This window comes from Amblyraja radiata, chromosome 3 (assembly GCF_010909765.2).
Source record: "Amblyraja radiata isolate CabotCenter1 chromosome 3, sAmbRad1.1.pri, whole genome shotgun sequence".
In the NCBI taxonomy this organism is placed as follows: Eukaryota; Metazoa; Chordata; class Chondrichthyes; order Rajiformes; family Rajidae; genus Amblyraja; species Amblyraja radiata.
The window spans coordinates 46380638-46404165 of NC_045958.1; the positions used below are offsets into that span (position 1 = coordinate 46380638).

Below are 23528 nucleotides of genomic sequence, written 5' to 3' on the forward strand. Positions count from 1 at the left end.
CAAATCTCCAATCCACCTGGCTCCAAAGTCTGGCCTCTAGCTATCTATAGATCTATTTATGGCTACCAGCCTAAATGATCTTGAACATCTTGATTTTTGCACTCCCCTCATCTAACTTGCCCCTTCTGAAACCGCTTCTTCATTTTGCCCAACACCCTAAGAATTATCTAGAAAACCCACTATATTAGCATGCTATTGCCCCACCAAACGTATTCTTCCTATTTTGACCCTATCCTTTTCTTCCCACTTCCAGACACTTCTCACTTACATCCGTGACATCTCTAATGCCCTCCAAATAGCTCATCGTTACCACGGACATATAATCTGTTGCATCTCCATTCCATACGAGGATAGTTAGAGGGCTCTCTGTTTCTTCCTTGAACTGAGGCGCAGTTCCCTTCCACCATCGTGCTCATTGACATGGCTGAATTCATTCTCGCATTGAAATTCTCCTTCAACTCCAGTCATCTTTATCAGTTCAAAGATGTGGTTATGGGAATTCACACAAGGCCAAGTGCTTTATTTTGATATTTGGAACATTCTTTGAAACCACCCTACTCAACGTAGCATTTGTTCCAATATTGAGGCTTTTCCCAAAGGTGCTTCAGTGATGTCTTCCTTCTTCCTGATACAAGCCTTCCACTCTACCATAGTCTTCATCATAGCACATGTCCACCTCTCACCCATTTCCCACATCTCCAGCCTCAACTCCTCTAATCTTGTACAGAGCAAGGGTCCTCATTTTCCATTCCACTAGCCTCCAAATTCAATAAATTACCCTTTGTAATTTCTGTCAGTTCCAACATGATTGTATTACATCTTCCATCATAATCTGCTTCACCTATCCTTCCAGTACTGTTATAATGAGATCCAAAATACACTTGCTTGTCTACGAAGTCCCAATATCCATCGTAGAGAGATTGGAGAGGAAAGTTAGCAGCTTTCTCAGGAGGTGGCTGGGAGTACCCAGGAGCCTTAGCAGCATCATAGAAACATAGAAAATAGGTACAGGAGAAGGCCATTTGGCCCATCGAGCCAGCACCACCATTCTTTGTGATCATGACTGATCGTCCCCTATCAATAACCCGTGCCCCCCCCCCCCCCCCCCCCCCCCCCCCCCATCAGTCTGAAGAAGGGTTTCGGCCCGAAACGTTGCCTATTTCCTTCACTCCATAAATGCGGCTGCACTCGCTGAGTTTCTCCAGCATTTTGTGTACCTTCCCCTTTATTCTCAGACTGTGGCCCCTGGTTTTGGACTCGCCCAACATTGGGAACATTTTTCCTGCATCTAGCTTGTCCAGTCCTTTTATAATTTTATATGTTTCTATAAGATGCCCCCTCATCCTTCTAAACTCCAGTGAATACAAGCCTAGTCTTTTCAATCTTTCCTCATATGACAGTCCCGCCATCCCAGGGATAAATCTCGTGAATCTACGCTGCACTGCCTCAATCACAAGAATGTCCTTCCTCAAATTAGGAGACCAAAACTGTACACAGTACTCCAGATGTGGTCTTACCAGAGCCCTATACAACTGCAGAAGAACCTATTTACTCCTATACTGAAATCCTCTTGTTATGAAGGCCAACATTCCATTAGCTTTCTTCACTGCCTGCTGTACCTGTAAGCCAACTTTCAGTGACCGGTGTACAAGGACGCCCAGGTCTCGCTGCACCTCCCCGTTACCTAACCTAACCCCATTGAGATAATAATCTGCCCCCTTGTTTTTGCCGCCAAAGTGGATAACCTCACATTTATCTATATTATACTGCATCTGCCACGCATCTGCCCACTCACTTAACCTGTCCAGGTCACCCTGCAACCTCCTAACATCCTCTTCACAGTTCACACTGCCACCCAGCTTTGTGTCATCCGCAAACTTGCCAATGTTGCTCCTAATTCCCTCTTCCAAATCATTAATATATATGGTAAACAGTTGCGGCCCCAACACCGAGCCTTGCGGCACTCCACTCGCCACTGCCTGCCATTCTGAAAAGGACCTGTTCACTCCTACTCTTTGCTTCCGGTCTGCCAACCAATTTTCTATCCAAGTCAACACCCTACCCCCAATACCATGTGCTCTAATTTTAGTCACCAGTCTCCCGTGCGGGACCTTATCAAAGGCTTTCTGAAAGTCTAGATACACTACATCCACTGGCACCCCTTCATCCATTTTACTTGTCACATCCTCAAAAAATTCCAGAAGATTAGTCAAACATGATTTCCCTTTCATAAATCCATGTTGACTTGGACTAATCCTTTTACTGCTATCCAAATGCCTTATTATTACCTCTTTAATAACTGTCTCCAGCATATTTCTCACCACCGAAGTCAGGCTAACTGGTCTGTAATTCCCCGTTTTATCCCTCGCTCCTTTCTTGAAAAGTGGGATAACATTAGCTCTCCTCCAATCCACAGGAACTGATCCTCCAATCCACAGGAACTTGAGAAGCTGCATCTCATCTGCACAATTTAGCCTTCCAGATTCAATGACAAATTATTGACTTTAGGTAATTTGCTTTATTTGTCTGTATCAAGACTAACCAGTTTTGCTGCGAGTCATCCACCTGTCATATTGGCTAAATATATCTGTCCCCATTTTCATATTTTTGCTGGGCATGAGCTGGAGCTCTGACTTGAGCAGCTACATGCTTTGTCATATTTGCATCTTCTAGCTGGCCTCTTTCAATAACTTTTGCTCACGTCCTCTCCAACTGTTCTCATTAACATCAACAAGATCAACCATTAATCGCCATGGCAACATTAGCCTCATCATATGAGATGCATTCCTTTTGTCCAATCTTCCGTACCCGCTCCACTTCACAATTTAAAAATGATTTGTTTTCCATTTTTCCTAGTTCTGATGAAGAGTCTTTGACTTGAAATTTTTTCTCTGTTTCTTTTCACAGATCTGCAGAGTATTTCCAGCATTTTTAGGATATATACCAATTTCCATATCATTTGTATTCAACATAAAATATGGAAACATCAAAGTAATTTTCAGAGGAAAACAGCACGAAATGGGTGACGGGTAAATATGGCAGGGGGTAGGATCCATGGGTGGGTGAATTCAATCTGTCCAGTGCTCCCACTGAATATACTCAGGTCAGAGTAAACAAGTGAAAAAATATCTTGGCAGTGAACGGGTTAACAAATTTATATTTCACAGGAGCAACTATCCCATGTCACCAACTGCAAACATAATGCATTTCAGCTGCACCCATATCTAAAATATCTCCGAATACAGATTTGAAAAATTCTCTTTTAAGGGGCCTTCTCTTCTATTTCTACTTCCCACTTTTTCTTTTTTCTTTTTTTTTCTTTTTTATATACACACTTCACGTTTTTCTACTCTCTACCATCTATTTTTCCACTTTTTCCCCTTTCTATTGTTTTCTTTTTCTTGTCTTGCTTACTTCCTTCTCATAACATAAAACTAGAGGTTGTACATAGAATGGATTACGGTATGACATAGTTGGCACCTAAAATTAGGTGCCACTGTATTGTTTTGTACTGTATTAACTTCTAATAAAATAAACAACAACAAAAATAAATATATAAATACTGCAACAAAAAGCATTTGGGATCCTTGAACCAGGTGCATAAGCACCCTATTTTACATACATGGCGAAGGAGCAAAAATGGTATGTTCCCTCTTGTTGCAGGGAAGGAGGACACTATGAAACAGGTAGTACATTCTCTCAGTAGTACTAGTTACAACCACCTGGTGCCTCAACAAGGTTATCAATCTCCATAATGGAGAAATTATCTCAGCTGGTTACTGATTAGCAAGTCCAAGGTGGAATTACATCTGCTCTCTTTTGTCATACCATAGTAAAAGCACAGCAAAATTAAATACACCAGATACAGAACTACGATTAAAAACAGAAAACTTTGAATACCCAGCAAGTCAATGCCCTTTCACCAGAAAAAAAACAAGGTTAGAAATAGAAACACCGGAAAACAGGACGGATGTTGACCTTTTGTCTTTTAGAGCATGCTCCACTATTCAATCTGATTGAATTGAATTGAATTGAATTGAATCCTTTATTTGTCATTCAGACCTTTCGTGGTTCATCATGGTTCATCTTCTATACCATATTTGTCACTCTTTGCATACCCCTTGAAGTCTCATATCTAACAATTTCTCTCTCTCCTTAAATATATTTAGCTAGTCCTCTGTGGTAAAAGATTCCACACGTGCAGAGTGGCGCAGAGATAGATTTGCTGCTTACAGCACCAGGGATCCGGGTTCGATCCTAACTATGGGTGCTTGGCTGTACGGAGTTTGTACATTCTCCCCGTGACTTGAAACTTTTTACTGAGATCTTCGGTTTCCTCCCACACTCCAAAGACGTGCAGGTTTGTTAATTGGCTTGGTGTAAATGTAACATTGTCCCTAGTGCATGTTGGAGAGTATTAATGTGCAGAAATAGCTTGTCTGTGCAGACTGGGTGGGCTGAAGGGCATGTTTTCGTGCTGTATCTCTAAATTGAACTAAACGTGCACCACCCTCTGAATAAAGACATTTCTGCACATCTCATTCATAGAGCGATACAGGCCCTTCGGCTCAGTGCTGACAATCAAACACCCATTTTGCACTAATCCTACATTAATCCCATATTTTTTTCTATTCTTCACATATTCTCATTAGTTCTCCCCAAAATATACCACTCACCTGCACACTTGGAATAAATTTACATCAGACAATGAACTTATCAACCTACTCATGTTCAAGTTGCGAGAGGAAACCAGAGCACCTCAAGGAAACTCAAGCAGTCACAGGGAGAAGGTGCAAACTCCACATGGACAGAATCCAAGATAAGGATTGAAGCAAGTCAGATATAAACCTAGGTCTCTGGAACTGTAAGGCAGTAACTCTACTAGTTGTACCCATGTACCTTCCAACCCAAAGCGTCATACCCCACTGTGAACCTAGGGTTCTAGGTCCCCTCTACCAGGAGAAATAGTCTCCGTGTTCAGCTCATTAAGCCCTGTCGGAATTTTAGACACTTCAATGAGATATCCTCATGCTTCTCAACTCAAATGAACACAAACCTAATCAACTCAATCTTTCCCCTTACTGGTATTTGGATTGGGATTGATTTATTATTGTCACATGTACAGAGATGCAACAAAAAAACGTTGTTCGAGTGCTATACAGGCAGATCATACATGGATTAAGAAGGAAACTGTTGTCCAGGCCCCCTGCTGCCTCAAGCCAATTGCAAGTCAATCAAACGGCAGAATAGTTTATCTTTATTGCTGCAATTTTGTTTTCAGGAAATTGCTACTTAACTGGTGTCACATTGTTACAAATATCAATTCATTGAATCAGGAAACAGCTTGGCTGTCACTTCACTGCAGATTTCCTAGGAAAGTTCTGATTACAATGAGTACACTTTAAAAACAATTAACCAGCATAAACAGCTGGATCATACAGAAAGAAACATGATTAAATTATCCAAAGAGCTGTGTACATCAGCAATGCATTATTTTGAATGTTGAGCTTCCTTTGCTACTTTCAAAGTAACAAAATATTCAGCTGTATAAATATTTGCAGAAGGATTGTAATGCGGCTTTTTCACGGGGCGACTTGACGCAAGATGTAACCAGAGTGAAGTGGTCGTGGTCTAGCACGATGTCAAACGATATAACGGGGGGTAGATAAAGATTTCCCACGGTACTCGGCATTTCTGTTATTTGTGCGAGTGACTTGTCCGTCTCCCGAGCTTTCCCGTTAAATCTTGAATGAACATTGTGAAGTGTTGTTAAATCATCACGTGGCACAAATGATGTCACTTTTTTTTCACACACTATAAATATCCTCCCTTGGTTGAATTGGCTCATTTGGAGACATGTTTTACTGTGTATGTGGGAGACACAGATGGACTGAGCACAGTACCTCGGTCTTACTGTGTGTGGGAGAGGGGGAGAAAGAGACGTACACTCACAGAGGCAGAGTCTCTCAGCCTGTGTAAGAGGGAGGGAGGGAGAGAGAGAGAGAGGCACACACAAGGTGGATGTGAAATCTCACCTGCCTGTTTCAGTGACAGACACCCGCCGCCAGTAAATGAAGACACCCCCATCTGTCTCCCCCTCCTCTCCCTCGACTCCCCCACCTTTCCCTCCCAACTCCAGTCCCGTCCCGACCCCCTGGTCGGGACGGGACTGAATAGAGCAACAATAGAGCAACAATCAACTGCTGCCTGTGCGCTGATATGACAATAAAGGCTACTTTACTTTACTTTACTTTACTTTACTGAGTTAGAGTTCCCACGGTAGACTGTAAAACTGGGACCCTGGTTCTGGACTCCCCCAACATCGGGAACATTCTTCCTGCATCCAGCCTGTCCAATCCCGTAGATACTGATTAGACCGGTATCTATTTATTTACTTTATTAATGATTTCAATTAAATATTGGGAACATCAGGCCGCAAACGTTATTTCTTGAGTGTTAGTGCTGAACTTTGACTCGACCTTCCTAGTTAGCCGGCGCCTGAGACTGAGCCAAGCAATGTCCAGACCTGACTTCAACACAAAGTGATGGAGGAACTCAAAGGGTCAGGCTCGTCCAACGTTCTGTGTTTTGCTCGTGATTCCTGCATCTGCAGTTCCTCATGTCTACAGACCAGAGTTGCCACTTGACTCCGAGATGACCATCACAGAGCATACGGAAGATAGACACGAAATGCTGGAGTAACACAGCGGGACGGGCAGCATCTCTGGAGAGAAGGAATGTGTGACGTTTCGGTTCGAGACCCTTCTTCAGAGTCTCGTCCCAAAACGTCACCCATTCCTTTTATCCAGATGCTGCCCGTCCAGTATTTTATGTCTGTCTCCAGTATTACTGTGTCTATCATCGGCGCAAACCAACATCTACAGTTCTTTCCGACACATTAGAGGATACCGTCTCGCCATCACTCGGATTACCCGCTTCATTTCCATAACGTTGCCACCTCTCTTTACTTTGCTTACTGAAGCCTGATCCTTGTCACACCCAGTGCTCTATCGCCCAGCCTCTCATCTTTCAATCGGGTTCGGCCAGGAAGGAACTGCAGATGCTGGATTAAAACGAAGATAGACACAACATGTAGCTCAGCGTGACAGGCAGCATATCAGAAGGGTCTCGACCCGAAATGTCACCCATTCCTTCTCCCCAGAGATGCTGCCTGTTGCGCTGAGTTCCTCCATTTTGTGGCTACCTTGGGTTTATCCAGGATCTCCCCATTGATGTCCTAACTCGCTTTGGTTTGTTATTATTGTCTCATATCGAGAACCAGCAGATACAGGTTTAGGTTCGGGGGGAATGATTTAATGAGAGCCTAAGGGGTAACTATTTTACGCACAGGGTGGTGGGTGTATGGAATGATCTATCCGTTAAGGTAGTTAAGGCAGGTACTGTCGCAATGTTTAAGACGCATTAGACTGAAGCATGGATAGGATAGGTTTAGATGGTTATGGGCCAAACGCGGGCAAGTGGGACTAATGTAGATGGGACATATTGGTCGGTGTGGGCAAGTTGGGTCGAAGGGCCTGTTTCTACGCTGTATGATTCTATGCAGGGAATAAACTTTTGTTTGCGTGCTATACAATCATATCAGATAATGCTATACATGAATATAACCAAGCCACGTACAGTCTGAAGAAGGGCCTCGACCCGAAACGTCACCCGTTCCTTCTCTTTAGAGATGCTGCATGTCCCGTTGAGTTACTCCAGCTTTTTGAACCGTCGAGTTACTCCAGCATTCTCTTTAAACCGGCATCTGCTGTTCCCTCCGACACATGCACAAGAACACCAGGTAGAGCGAAGAGGAAAATACCAGAGTTCCGAATATATGTTTTCAGGACAGTTCCAGGGGGAAAAGTCCAATGTCCGCATTGAGGTAGGTTGGTAGGTCGGGTCAGTGCCCAAACGAATGGAAGGAAGAACCGTTCTGAAGCCGGATAAGAATAGGTGGTCGGCGCGGACTCGGTGGGCCGAAGGGCCTGTTTCCGCGCTATATCTCTAAAATCTGAAGTTAGGTAATGTCTAAAGGAACTGCAGATGCTGGTTAATACGCACAAAAGGACACAAAATGTTGGTGTAACTCAGCAGTTAAGTCAGATCTGGGAAGAAAAACATAAAATGCTGGAGTAAGTCAGCGGGTCAGGCAGCATCTCTGGAGAAAAGGAATAGGTGGCGATTCGAATCGGAACCCTTCTTCAGACAGCCTAATCGGAATTGAGTCTGAAGATGTGTCTCGTCCCGAAACATCAGCTATTTTTCTCCAGAGATGCTGCTTGACTCGCTGAGTTACTCCAGCTTTTTGTGTCTGTCTTCGGTTTAAACCAGCATGTGCAGTTCACTCCTTACACAGGTCTCTGGAGAACATTGATTGGTAGCGTTCCGGACCCTGCTTCGGAAAGGCATCGATCGTTAGTCGGCGAGGACTCCGAGCTGTATCTCTCAAATAAGTACATGTGAAAAATTCCTCACGGACCATAAAAATGCGGGATCTTTCAGTAAAGTCCCTTTTAAAGATTATAGTTATTTTCTTGAATCTCATTAACATAACTCATGAATAAGTTGATGTCCATATGCGGATGCAAATCTTTATTTTTTAAATTCAATCCCACAGAAGACAATTTTTACTCACCTTCTGTCCCCTCTGTCCAGCTTCCGGGTTCACCGTTCGCAGGAGTTCCCACGGTAACCGCAAGAGTTATTACGGATATCGCACGGATATCGCACTGGCCACTACGTTCATATAATGTTGCAATGCTCAACCACAAGTGTACAAGTCACTCTAGGAGAAATTCAAACTTGCTTGAATTTTCTCCCGAGTCACCAAGTTACACGATTACCTGCCGTTAGCGCCACGGTGGTCCACGGTGGTCCATGAATGCCGCACTGTTATCGCACGAGGTTCCCACGATGTTAAACTCTGGTTAACTCTTGCGTCAAGTCGCCCCGTGAAAAAGCCGCTTTATTGTTAATTACAACTTTGACGAGTATAAAGGATTCTAATTTTTTTTTTTAAACTTCAAAAATATTTTCACATGAACTCATGACAGCGATTGATAAAAAATACATCTATTGATGCTCCTGAACACATCATCAGTGATGTAACCTGGGGTCATTGGGTGCTTCGGGTCTTTCAACATCAGACACCCTCACCCAGGCGACCCAGCCGTGGTTGATCAGACCACTACGTGTTCAGGTGGCATTCGCTCCTCCCCAGGGACCTCCTCTCCTGATCCAGAGTCATCTCGAGGCCTTCCCTGCTGCCTCTGCGGTGTTCTTGATGGCTCTTCTCCTCTCCATTCCATTGATGCCCAGTGCACTCAAGACTTTGTAGAGCGATTGCCCTGCAAAACCTCTACAGCCAACCTCAATGGGCATACACCTTGCCTTCCAGCCCTGCTTACGGCAGTCTATGACCAGCTCTTCGTACTTGGTCATCTTCCTCTCGTGGGCCTCCTCCAGACAGTCCTCCCAGGGCACTGTCAGTTCCAACAAGACGATGTTTTTGGTCACCTCCGAGACCAGGAGGATGCCTGGCCTCAGGGTGGTTGTGGCAATGTGCTGTGGGAACTTCAACTGTTTCACCAGGTCTACAGAAAGTTGCCAGTCCTGCACAGTCGCCAGGATTCCTGACTGATTCCTGGCTGCTGTGGTTCTTGGCAGCTGCACTCCGGCCTTCACGAAGGTGATCATCTGGGTGGTGGGGCGTTCTCGTCTGCAGCTGCTGATTCCCATGCTGATGGCTTCTGCAATGGATTTAAGAACCAGGTGTACTGGCACTGCCCAAGAGCCTTTGGGCAGCAGCTCAGGATGTGTTCCAACATCCCCTTGCCTGAGCATTGCGGGCAATCTGGAGATTCTGCTTTGCCCCAGATGAAGAGGTTCGATGGGCTGGGCAGGACATCGTACACTGCCTGGACCAGGAACTTGATGCGCTGTGGTTCAGCCTGCCAGAGCTCAGTCTATGTGACTTTTCGGTCCATAGCCTGCTCCCACCTTGTCCAGGCCCCCTGCTGCCTCAAGCCAACCGCTCTGGTAGACCTCTCCTCCTCCACCGCTGCCCTCCCTTCCTTCTAGACCAGCCTGCGCCTCTCCTTCCCCATGGCCTTGTCAAACTGGGGAGTTGGGAAGATTCCCAGACCAGCTCTTCCCCGATGACCACATTGGCCACATATCTCCTCACAACATCGGTTGTTTCGTCTATTGAGATCCATATTATGTTGCATGCAACTTCAACTCTAATTTTCTGCACAACAATGTTGAAGTTGATGTCAACATAATTTTTCCGTAATTATGACTCGCTTGGTTTATGTTCCTCTGTGTATTTCTCTAAAAAACTCTGAGAGATTTGTTTTCCAATTTCCAAATTGAATTCCAGCATCCATGAATGCCTTGCAGACCACTCGAAAACTCAGATCTGCGACTGGAGCCATCAGTAAATGTCATGAGGAGACAAGCTTGGGTATTTCGCTTGTGTAGTCTACACCCCAGCGATATCAACATTGACTTCTCTAATTTTAGATAGCCATTGTCTTCTCCCTCCTCCCTCTCACCCTTTCCAGCTCTCCTTCTAGTCCTACTGTCTCTGCCTCTTCCTTTCTTTTTCCCAACTCCCCTCCCCCCACCACATCAGTCTGAAGAAGGGTCTCGACCAGACACGTCGCCTATTCCTTCTCTCCATAGATGCTGCCTAACCTGCTGAGTTTCTCCAGCATTTTTTGTCTACCTACGATTTTTCCAGCATCTGCAGTTCTTTCTTAAATAAATCTTGGAGAAGGCTGAACCAGCGGGCAGTGGCAGGAACGAATGAATGACAGACGGTGGCGCCCCCGGTTTCGCCCCGGTGGTGGAAATGTTCTTGTAAGTTATACTATGTTAACACGTTAATAATAACATTAATATTAATGTGTTAACATAGAAAACGTAATTGAAATTGATGGCGGCAGCGACCCGACTACGGGGGTTCGGCCGCGGGCCCAGTAGACGACATCGTCGGGAGCTCGCAGGTCACAGGTTGGTGACCTGTTTTTCTGGAGCTCCCGCGGCAACAGCTTCTTCCGCTGGATTGGAGGGCGGCAGCATCGACCACCCCGGGCCGCGGAGATTGAACCGGCCCGTTCGCGAAGCATGGTTGAGCCGCGGGACTAAAGCACCATCACCCGGTGGGGGTCACAACATCAGAGGCCTGGATCGCCTCAGCGCAGAGGGAGAACAAGGAGGGAAGAGACAAAGACTTAAGATTTTTGCCTTCCATCACAGTGAGGAGGTGCCTGGTGAACTCACTGTGGTGGATGTTAAATTTGTGTTTATTGTGTGTTTTGTTACTTTATTATATGTATGACTGTGAGGCAACAAAATTTCGTTCAGACCGAAAGGTCTGAATGACAATAAAGTTTCCAAGATCCAAGAAATCACGGTACAACTAGAAAAAATAGCACGACCTTTGAGCAAAACGGCAAAAAAAAGGCTGATTTTGGCACTCGATCGTGAAAAAGGCATTATCATGGTGAAATCATCAAAATAGGCATGACAAGGCACATGGCATTTATGGCAAAATCCTGGCTCTACTGATCATGCACCATTGAAACTATCAATTACAGTGGCTTGCAAAAGTTTTCATACCTCTTGAACTTTTCCACATTTTGTCACGTTACAACCACAAACGTAAATGTTATTTATTGGGATTTTATGTGATAGACCAACACAAAGTGGTGCATAATTGTGAAGTGGAAGGAAAATGATATATGGTTTTCAAATTTTTTTACAAATAAAAAACTGAAAAGTGTGGCGTGCAAAAGTATTCAGCCCCCCTGAGTCAATACTTTGTAGAACCACCTTTCGCTGCAATTACAGCTGCAAGTCTTTTGGGGTATGTCTCTACCAGCTTTGCACATCTAGAGACTGAAGGTTTTGCCCATTCTTCTTTGCAAAATAGCTCAAGCTCAGTCAGATTGGATGGAGAGCGTCTGTGAACAGCAATTTTCAAGTCTTGCCAGAGATTCTCAATTGGATTTAGGTCTGGACTTTGACTGGGCCATTCTAACACATGAATATGCTTTGATCTAAACCATTCCATTGTAGCTCTGGCTGTATGTTTAGGATCGTTGTCCTGCTGGAAGGTGAACCTCCGCCCCAGTCTCAAGTCTTTTGCAGACTCTAACAGGTTTTCTTCCAAGTATTTGGCTCCTACCATTTTCCCCATCAACTCTGACCAGCTTCCCTGTCCCTGCTGAAGAAAAGCATCCCCACAGCATGATGCTGCCACCCCCATGTTTCACAGTGGGGATGGTGTGTTCAGGGTGATGTGCAGTGTTAGTTTCCCGCCACACATAGCGTTTTGTATTTAGGCCAAAAACTTCAATTTGGGTCTCATCTGACCAGAGCACCTTCCTCCACATGTTTGCTGTGTCCCCCACATGGCTTGTGGCAAACTGCAAACGGGACTTCTTATGGCTTTTTTACAACAGTGGCTTTCTTCTTGCCACTCTTCCATAAAGGCCCGATTTGTGGAGTGCACGACTAATAGTTGTCCTGTGGACAGATTCTCCCACCTGAGCTGTGGATCTCTGCAGCTCCTCCAGAGTTGGCTGCTTCTCTGATCAATGCTCTCCTTGCCCGGCCTGTCAGTTTCGGTGGACGGCCATGTCTTGGTAGGTTTGCAGTTGTGCCATACTCTTTCCATTTTCGGATGATGGATTGAACAGTGCTCCGTGAGATGTTCAAACCTTGGGATATTTTTTTATAACCTAACCCTGCTTTAAACTTCTCCACAACTTTATCCCTAACCTGTCTGGTGTGTTCCTTGGGCTTCATGATGCTGTTTGTTCACTAATGTTCTCTAACAAACCTCTGAGGCCTTCACAGAACAGCTGTATTTATACTGAGATTAGATTACACACAAGTGGACTCTATTTACTAATTAGGTAACTTCTGAAGGCAATTGGTAGCACTGGATTTTATTTAGGGGTATCAGAGTAAAGGAGGCTGAATACTTTTGCACGCCACACTTTTCAGTTTTTTATTTGTAAAAAAATTTGAAAACCATGTATCATTTTCCTTCCACTTCACAATTATGCGCAACTTTATGTTGGTCTATCACATAAAATCCCAATAAGATACATTTACGTTTGTGGTTGTAACGTGACAAAATGTGGAAAAGTTCAAGGGGTATGAATACTTTTGCATGCCACTGTAAACTACCTGATTCCAAGTTTAGTGTTAAACAATGGCGATTTAATACTACTCTGCTTCAAGATCTAAATTTTGTTAATTTTATTAAAGATCAGATTGCTTTTTTCTTCTTAACAAACTCTACTGAAGAAATATGCAATGGAGTAGTCTGGGATGCTTTTAAGGCATATATTCGTGGACAAATTATTTCATACTCCGCTGGATTAAAAAACAAACTCAAAATGAAATATGTATATTGGCTGATGAGATAGCAACATAGAAACATAGAAAATAGGTGCAGGAGTAGGCCATTCAGCCCTTCGAGCCTGCACCGCCATTCAATATGATCATGGCTGATCATCCAACTCAGTATCCTGTACCTACCTTTTCTCCATACCCCCTGATACCTTTAGCCACAAGGACCACATCTAACTCCCTCTTAAATATAGCCAATGAACTGGCCTCAACTACCTTCTGTGGCAGAGAATTCCAGAGATTCACCACTCTCTGTGTGAAAAATGTTTTTCACATCTCGGTCCTAAAAGATTTCCCCCTTATCCTTAAACTGTCACCCCTTGTTCTTGACTTCCCCAACATCGGGAACAATCTTCCTGCATCTAGCCTGTCCAACCCCTTAAGAATTTTGTAAGTTTCTATAAGATTCCCCCCTCAATCTTCTAAATTCTAGTGAGTACAAGCCGAGTCTATCCAGTCTTTCTTCATATGAAAGTCCTGACATCACAGGAATCAGTCTGGTGAACCTTATCTGTACTCCCTCTATGGCAAGAATGTCTTTCCTCAGATTAGGAGACCAAAACTGTACGCAATACTCCAGGTGTGGTCTCACCAAGACCCTGTACAACTGCAGTAGAACCTCCCTGCTCCTGTACTCAAATCCCTTTGCTATGAATGCTAACATACCACTCGCTTTCTTCACTGCGTGCTGCACCTGCATGCCTACTTTTAATGACTGGTGTACCATGATACCCAGGTCTCGTTGCATCTCCCCTTTTCCTAATCGGCCACCATTCAGATAATAGTCTACTTTCCTGTTCTCGCCATCAAAGTGGATAACCTCACATTTATCCACATTATACTGCATCTGCCATGCATTTGCCCACTCACCCAGCCTATCCAAGTCACCTTGCAGCCTCCTAGCATCCTCCTCACAGCTAACACTGCCCCCCAGCGTCGTGTCATTCGCAAACTTGGAGATGTTGTGTTCAATTCCCTCGTCCAAATCATTAATATATATTGTAAATAGCCGGGGTCCCAGCACTGAGCCTTGCGGTACCCCACTAGTCACTGCCTGCCATTCTGAAAAGGACCCGTTTACTCCTACTCTTTGCTTCCTGTCTGCCATCCACATCAATACTGAACCCCCAATACCGTGTGCTTTAAGTTTGTATACTAATCTCTTATGTGGGACCTTGCCTTCTGAAAGTCCAGATATAACACATCCACTGGTTCTCCCTTATCCACTCTACTAGTTACATCCTCGAAAAATTCTATGATTCGTCAGACATGATTTACCTTTCATAAATCCATGCTGACTTTGTTCAATGATTTCACCACTTTCCAAATGTGCTGCTATCCCATCTTTAATAACTGACTCTAGCAGTTTCCCCACTACCGATGTTAGACTAACTGGTCTGTAATTCCCCACTTTCTCTCTCCCTCCCTTTTTAAAAAGTGGGGTTACATTAGCTACCCTCCAATCCTCAGGAACTACTCCAGAATCTAAAGTGTTTTGAAAAATTATCACTAATGCATCCACTATTTCTGGGGCTACTTCCTTAAGTACTCTGGGATGCAGCCTATCTGGCTCTGGGGATTTATCGGCCTTTAATCCATTCAATTTACCTAACACCACTTCCCGGCTAACCTGGGTTTAGAAGATTTAGAAGATTTAAAAAATTGATTAAAAAATATTCAAAAGCTCCTAGTCTAGATCTCTATAAGAATAGAGTAGAACTTCAATTTAGCCATGTTTTGTTATTAGTATCACCGATTGAGAATCAGCTACATAAAACCAAAAGTCAATTTTATATACATGGCGATAAATCTGGCAAATTACTCGCCATATAGGCACAATAAGCTAGGCAGAGAGTGCACACTGGGAGTGGGAATGGGGGTTGTTGTAGCAGAAGCTGCTTGTGTTGGTGTGGTGCCAAACTGTTGCAGATGGGGCAGGATGCTATTCTGTCCCGTATATACTTGGACATCCCAGGCCAGTAGAACATGCTCTGTGCATGAGCCAGCGTAGCCTCGGTGCCTGGGTGGCTGTTGTGTGCCTCTTTATAATATTAGTCTTGTAAGGATGATGGGATCACTATTTTGTGACCCTTAACAATGACACCGTATTGTATTACTAACTCGTCAAGAACCAGAAAGAACAGTTGTACCTCCAAAGGTGTGCTGGACTGTTTTTCTGGCCAGCTACTTTTGATGATGGACGGGAGGAGCTGTAGAGTCCCATCAGCGGCGGTGTGTTCAGCCAGGCGATGCAGGCACTCCGTGGAAACGAAATCGACCTTCAGAACAGTAAGTTCATCACATTCATAAGGGTGTCGTTCGCTGGAGGCACAAGACGCATGAGAGAGTGTCGACAATGAGCATGTCCTTTCCTTTTTTGTAAACAATTCTCAAGTCGAATCGCTGGAGCTGCATCATCATGCGCTGCAAACGTGCAGGCGCTGCGTGAATGGGTTTGTTCAGGATGGTTACAAGTGGTGGATGGTCAGTTTCAACTGTGAAAGTGTTCCCAAAGATGAAATCTTTAAACTTTGAGCATGCGAAGACCACGGCTAGCAGCTCCTTCTCGATTTGGGCATAGCGCTATTCGGTGTCCGTCGTAGTGCAAGGCATAAGATACAGATAGTACAGTGCCATCGTCAGATGTTTGCAGACAGGCTGCGCCCAATCCGTATTGCGAGGCATCACAGGTTATTGTGACGGGTCGCTTCAGGTCGAAGTATGTCAAGGTAGAAGCGCTGGTCAGCTGTAGTTTTAAAAAGTCAAATACCTGTTGGTGTTGCTGGTACCAGGTCCACTCAGTATCCTTGTAGGTGAGCTGTCTCAGTGGTGAACTGAGTTCACTGAGATTGGGTATGAATTTTCCCAGATAGTTCACCATGCCCAGAAATCGTTGGAGGTTGTGCACTTCGACAGGGGCTGGCATTTCGTGGATGGCTGCAGTTTTCTTCGGGTCTGGCTTCAGACCATTGCGAGTGAATAAGTGTCCGACATAGGTGACCTCAGGGACGCGGAATTTGCATTTCTTGAGGTTGAACCTGAGGTTAATCGCGCGTGCCCAGTCCAGAATCCGCTTGAGATTGTGGTCGTGTTCTGCTGTGTGTTTACCATACACCAGGATGTCATCTACGATGATGGCACATGGGAAGCCTGTGAACAAATGTTCCATGGTTCTTTGAAAGACTTCGCTGGCCGAATTGATACCAAATGGCATTCTGAGAAATTTGAATCTGCCAAATGGCGTGGCGAACGTGGTGAGGTTTGAGGAATCGTCATCTAGAGGTATTTGCCAGAATGAGCTTTTTGCGTCTAGTACGGAGAACACTGTTGCGCGACTGATTTGGGCCGCGACATCTTCGACAGTTCTCATCGGATAGTGTGGGCGCTTGATTGCAGTGTTTAAGCCTTAGAGATGGCGGATGTGCAGGAGTGGGCACCATCTGTGTATGGCAGGCTGCCCGCAGTCCGTCTCTTCACCTTTTTTTTTTATTTTAAGTCTTGTCCAAAATGTTAGTGGAGGTCTTTTATGTGGTGGGTGGGGGTGGGGAAGGGGGAAACTTTAATTCTTAGTCACCTACCTGATCGGAGGGGCAGCATCCCTCCGAGCTGCTTCTTCGCCCCGTCCTCGCGGCCTACCATCGAGAATGGAGAGGCGTTTCCTGTCGGGAACGGCCGGGACTACAGCTTCGGCGGCGGCACAGCGCAAGGACACCATCACGGAGCTGAGCCACGGAGCAGGCGATGCCTTACCGGGTCGCCGTGCGGTAAGCTCCGGAGCACAGTGGCCGCCGACTCCCAACATCACGGAGCTGTGGCTGCGGGCGTCCGGCCGCGGGCGGCGCTGGATTTAGAGCGCCGCGGAGCCTGGGATCGAGTTCGCCAGGGTCGGAGCTCCAACCGGCGCGGCCTGAGGGCTACGAGTGCCCCGGTCTCCGGTCTCCGGGGAGGAGGCAGCCGCTCCAGACTTTCCCAGCTGCTTGAGGAATTGTTTCACCCGACGCTGGAGTTCCATCTTCACGGCAAGAGGGCCCTGAAAATTATCGGACTGGCTGCAAGGCCACAAATGGGCCCCGACCTCGGGTGTTTCAGAGGAAGAGGACTTAACTTTCTGGTGCCTTTCCCCACAGTGGAAATTTTTGATTCTGCTGTGGGGGGATGTTTGTGTTGAACTCTATAATGTGTTGTGTCCATTTTCTTTATTTTTTTTAATTTATTTTTTTTAACCTTTTTTCTATGGTTTGTATGGAAACTTATTAATTAATTTATGTAAAGCACTTTGGTGTCAATGCGAGCTGACTTAAAACGTGCTATATAAATAAAACTTACTTACTTACTTACTTGGATTGATGCACACGCGGAGCTCGTTTTTATCTTTCTTTTGCATGACAACCATGATGGAGACCCAGTTTGTAGGGTCACTAACCTCCACGAGTATACCCATGGATACCATTTTCTTAAGTTCAGTCTGGATTCTGTCACGCATGGCGTGTGTGGCACCTGGTGGGGGGCACGGACAGCTGGGTCAACAGTGGGGTCAACGGCAATTTTATAAGTCACAGGCAGCTTGCCCAGCTTGTCATCGAACAGATCAGGGTAGTTTTGAGTCGGGTCATCAGACATAAGTAACTTGTGGATGGTGCGATCGAAAGAGACTAGCCCAAGGTCCTGGCATGGATGGATGCCAAGTAGAGTCACAGAGTTTGATTTCAGGACATAAAAAGTCAGATTCTTAGTTGTATTTTCCAATACACATGTGAGGCTGGTTCTTCCCAGTGGATGCAACACCTCCCCCCCATAGGCTTGCAAGGTAGAGCTGTCTCTCGCCAAGGTCTCATTATTCCTTATCTCATTGTAGACATTCAGGGACATTACTTTCACGCGCGCCCCGGGATCCAATTTGGCCTTCACAGACATAGTTATTAATTAGCATAGACACAGAGGGTTCCAAAAGCTTACCAGCTGTGTGGAGGAGGGTGTGAACAGTGTACTCTTCATATGAGCTAATTGTATCATCCTCGTAGGCAGACTCGTGCCTGTCCTGAGAGTCTGAAAATGTTTGGTCTTGTTGCAGCAGGTGCATATTAGAAGTAGAGCTAGAATTGCTGTTCCCACGGGATCTGCAGCAAACGGCGAAATGGTTCATCTTCTTGCAATAGTTGCACAGCTTACCGTTCGCTGGGCAGAATAGTCATCCTTTGTTGTGGGCACCTTTGCGGCGGTTCATTCATAAATCTCCCGTTGGCTGTTGGTGTGGCTCATTTATTAAAGCTTGTCAGGTTTATACTCTTTTTCTGAGTATCGAACTGGTCGCTCAGAGGGGCCCCGATTTCTGACGTGCGGCATGCATGCACAGCTTGTTCAAGAATCAGGTCAGCGTTGCGTAGTAGTTCTGTCTTGAGCTTTTGGTCAGACATGCCACTGACAAGTTTGTCCCGTATTAGCTCGTTAGACATTTCCCCGAGGCGACATTGCTGAGCCATGTATTTTAAATCGGAAATAAATCGTTCAACAGGTTCATCAGGAAGCTGATGTCGCACGAATAACTTGGCTCGTTCCAAGATACGGTTAGAGGGCAGGTCGCACAGTTCGCGGAATTTACGCAGCAGGACATTGGGGTTACGCATAGTCTCAGCTGGTACAACTACCTGGCCGTTACCGTCCAGAACGGCTTGCGCGAAGTCGAAGGTTTGCACTCTCATCAGAGCCTCGGGTCCCGCCAGGTTTAGTAGGAGTGAAGCTTTGACCTCATCTGGGTCATTTCGATGGACGATGTTGATATAGTGTTCGCAGTCGATCTCGAAGCGCCTCCATCGCTCCCCGATGTCCGAGTCAAAGATGAGCTGTGCTGACTTGCGGCACGAGTGAGCCATGGTAATATAGACAAAACTGATAAAACGAAATAAAACCCGATATACGGACGCAGTGGGTCACTTCACGCTGTCTGACACCATGTAAATGACTTAACTGACACAAGTCTGTAGTTTAATCACCTTTAATCATATTATATAGTAAAGCGGTACAGTAGGTTGTTAGTCCATCACTACCGCTTACATGACTGACTAATGTAGGAAATGGGTGTTAATATAAAGCATACAGTAGGGTGGAGTTAGTGGTGCTACACTACTCTGATTGGTTATTGCATGTGAACCAATCTACATCCTTCCCCGTAAAGAGAAAAGGTTGTTAGGTAAATTTAAACAGTAAATGTTAAACACACACAGATGTTAGACACACGTAATTAAACGTACTCGCCGTATCTATCAGGTCGACTAATCCGACCCGAACGCGTACGGACGAATCCCTCCTCTCCCGCACCAGAAAAGTTAGTGGGGGTGGGAGGCAGAGACTCCGCGAATGAGGGTGCAGATGGGGACAGTTTTGGCGACAGGTGCGGTGAGCATGCAGGAATGTTGGCGTGGTTAGAGTCGTTAGCCTTTGATCCATCAAATTGGGGTGCTCATCCTCCCCCCCCCCCCCCCCCCCGGGGTATTTTTCCATGTGTTTTCCTTCCTGTAGCGTAATTTGGGTCTCCTCCTCTCAGAGGATGCGGTTTGGGCTGCCAACCCGCCCTGCCCTGGTTGCCGTCTTTCTGAGCTGTCCACTGTCTCTCCAGTCGTCACCACACTATTCTTGGTTGTCAACCAGTCTATTCCTGGTCACCACTGGTTTCGCAAGCAAAGTGATTGATAAAAATACATCTGTTGATGCTCCTGAACACATCATCAGATTTGAAACAACATGAAGGGAGTTAGATGTGGCCCTTGTGGCTAAGGGGATCAGAGGGTATGGAGAGAAGGCAGGTACGGGATACTGAGTTGGATGATCAGCCATGATCATATTGAATGGCGGTGCAGGCTCGAAGGGCCAAATGGACTACTCCTGCACCTAATTTCTATGTTTCTATGAAACATATCTTGAATGGAAAATCTAACTGATTATTAATTGTGATAACGCTTACAAATTTTAAAGCAAACCTTCACTCATTATTCAAGTTCTGTGAAATCTCGTGTCTTGTGGACCCACGCTATAATACCTGATAAAGATTATTCATTCTTTTCAGAATTGGACATTGATCTTGCTTCTGAGATGTTATCCAACAAATGATGCTACTAGAGTAAAATTGTGTTAATCTGACTGCAGTGGTGCTAGACTGGCAGATTTTCCAGACCATTTGATGTTATTCCAACTATACTCCTTTGCACTTCCATATAAATAAGTCACAGTGCCTTTCTGGTGGCTCAGACATCCACAATCAGGAAGTGCTTTGAAAGACTGGTGATGATGCACAATAACTCCAGTCTCCTAGCGAGCCTTGATCTACTGTAGTTTGCTATGGTCGTAACAATCCACAGCAGATGGCATCCCCCATGCTTTAAACTCACCTCTGGAACACCTAGACAACAAGGATCCTGTTAGACTCCTATTTATCGACTACAGCTCTGCCTTCAACACCACAATCCCAGCCAAACTCATCTCCAAACTCCTGGACCCCAAACTCCCACTTCTGTGGAATTCTTTGCCACAAAAGGCTGTGGAGGCCAAGTCAGTGGATAATTTCAAGGCAGAGATAGATAGATTCTTGATTAGTACGGGTGTCAGTGGTTATGGAGAGAAGGCAGGAGAATTAGGTTAGGAGGGAGAGATAGATCAGCCATGGTTGAATGGTGGAGTAGACTTGATGGGCCGAATGGCCTAATTCTGCTCCTATCACTTATGAACTTATGACCTAAATGTTTTTTTGTACTTTTTCCTCTGGTCATTTCCTCTGGAACCACCGCTGGGAGGGGGAATCTCTAAATAGGCGAAACAGCAAGTCTTCTTGAATGGGAAATCCTCTATCCGCCATTATGCAATCCCCAGGATGAACTAAGTTCAAAATTCCACTCTTCCCAACAATGTGTGTATCAGATGATCGATTTTGATAAGAATGTGATCATGCCGTTTGGGGAAATTCCAACCAATAGTTTCAGTGTTGTATTTCTTATAGTGGGACTATGTCAAAGCCCTCAACTGTAGATGCCGTGGTCGTTCTATAAATATCTCTGTGCAGTCGAGAATGCATCTCAGTGCTAGGCATTTATTAACTGTTTCGGCTGCGTGGACCTTACCAAACACGATCTGGCCAGAAAATTAGGGGTTTCAGTTGGATGGCTAGGAATTTAATCCAAGTATTGAATACTTTAGAACGTGTACCCCCACTGAGTCCATACAAACTCGCGAGAAACACCATCGACAGCCCAAGGCGCAGTTTCATCAACACGAGTACCATTTCATCCTAGATGCTGAGTTTTGGGCTAGGTCCAGACTTCTTTGGCAATTGTTTAAATGGTCTTGGTACTTTAGTACTGACGACTTTTTTCTTCCCTTCCCAATATCGCATTTTCTTCAAATGCGCAATATCGCATTTTCTTTATGCTTCACATGCATAGGTTGTCTAATGCCTCTGCCCCACTTAGGAAACCTGAACGGAAACCTCTGGAGACTTTGTGCCCCACCCAAGGTTTCCGTGCGGTTCCCGGAGGTTTTTGTCAGTCTCCCTACCTGCTTCCACTACCTGCAACCTCCGGGAACCGCACGGAAACCTTGGGTGGGGCGCAAAGTCTCCAGAGGTTTCCGTTCAGATTTCCTAAGTGGGACAGTGGCATAAGTCTTCCTTCAAAGAAAGTCAATCTTCTCACATTTTTGTTGGTCTTGCTATTGCTACAAAAATGCTTTTAAGCTGCAGCATTCTTCAGTTTTAGTTTCAATTCTTCTACCTTGCCTTCCAACATTTCAACTTTGTCGGTCAGTTGGTTTATGTCCTTCTGTTTTTGGATGCATCTCGTGCAATTACAGTTCTCCTGACAGCTGCAATTGTACATATAAGCATGATCTACAGCAAAAGCTCGTAATCGCTTCTTGTCTGGTCCATTGTCAACATGTTGGTCAACATTGGTTTGCGTTGCTTTACACAACTTTACTCACACATGTACATGCAAAACTCATTCAGAAGTCAACAAACGTGCATACAGCCCGTGGCCGTGGACTAGAAGAGTAGAGGTGAAAACACCACAAATACTTTTCATATTATCTATTGATAGGTATAGAAATCATACATTTCATTTAATTCCCTCCCATGTTATTCATCGTCACGATCTCGCTCACTCACCGAAGCAGGCCAGCAAGCGACCAAGGAAAAGCCAATAAAACCACCAAAATCATCATAGTTTTGTACAAATTAACCATAAATACACCTAGTTAATAGTTTTGAAAGCAGTATTTTCTTACCTTGAAGAAGCAAAGTTGGAAAATACGTATGAAACGCAGGTCAAAACAATTACCGATCGTAGCTCAGCTGGCGAGAATGTTTATCCGAATGACCCATGACCTTGGCAAACTCACACATGAGCATTTGTAATACCGAATTCGCTTATTGAAATCCTTCTGTAGTTCTACTTCTACCAACTGCTTTGATTCATCAATGGCAGCTTCTTCTTCTTCTACTTGCGTATGGCGTGCACAGCCTAAAGTTGTAGGACAACTTGTTCTATTTGATCTTATTTGATTGTGCACGCCGGGTTGTTTGCGTTCGTCGAAACAGGGCGGACCACGTGAAGGTTGCAATATTCCAATGGCAGCTCAATCGCTAAAAGTGCTGAAATTCTGCCCATAAACCTCTGCATCTATAGTTTATTTGATCCTTTAAATCAACTTAAAATGTCTTCTAATCAGGTTCTGATCATTAATATTTCTTTCTGGAATCCTGTGTTAAATTTGTGTGATGATCTTCCTGTAATTCTCCACATTTTGGCGAGCAAGGCACCATTGTCTCCCTGGTCCAGATTAATAAACACCTCGCTTCGTGTAGTGCAGAAGACATCTGAACTATTCATTGCAACATGAAGATGCCACTATCAACTGAAGAGGCTGTTAATAAACATCTGTATTTTAAAATCATATTTCAAATTTAAACAGTATCAAGTAAAATGACATTTATGCACCGATTAGAATATGTACAAAGCAAGTAGCACTTCACAACAATCTAAATAAACGTTTGCAAATATTTCACATTGTCTTTTGGAAATGAAAGTCTGATCAAATTAATTATATTCTGAACG

General features: G+C 44.8%; 1 protein-coding gene across 2 annotated transcripts in view; it reads right to left on the reverse strand.

Annotated features, from left to right (window-relative positions):
* The window catches only part of auh (AU RNA binding methylglutaconyl-CoA hydratase), a 223712-nt gene that overhangs the window by 189085 nt on the left and 11099 nt on the right, over positions 1–23528 (reverse strand). The window lies entirely within an intron of this gene.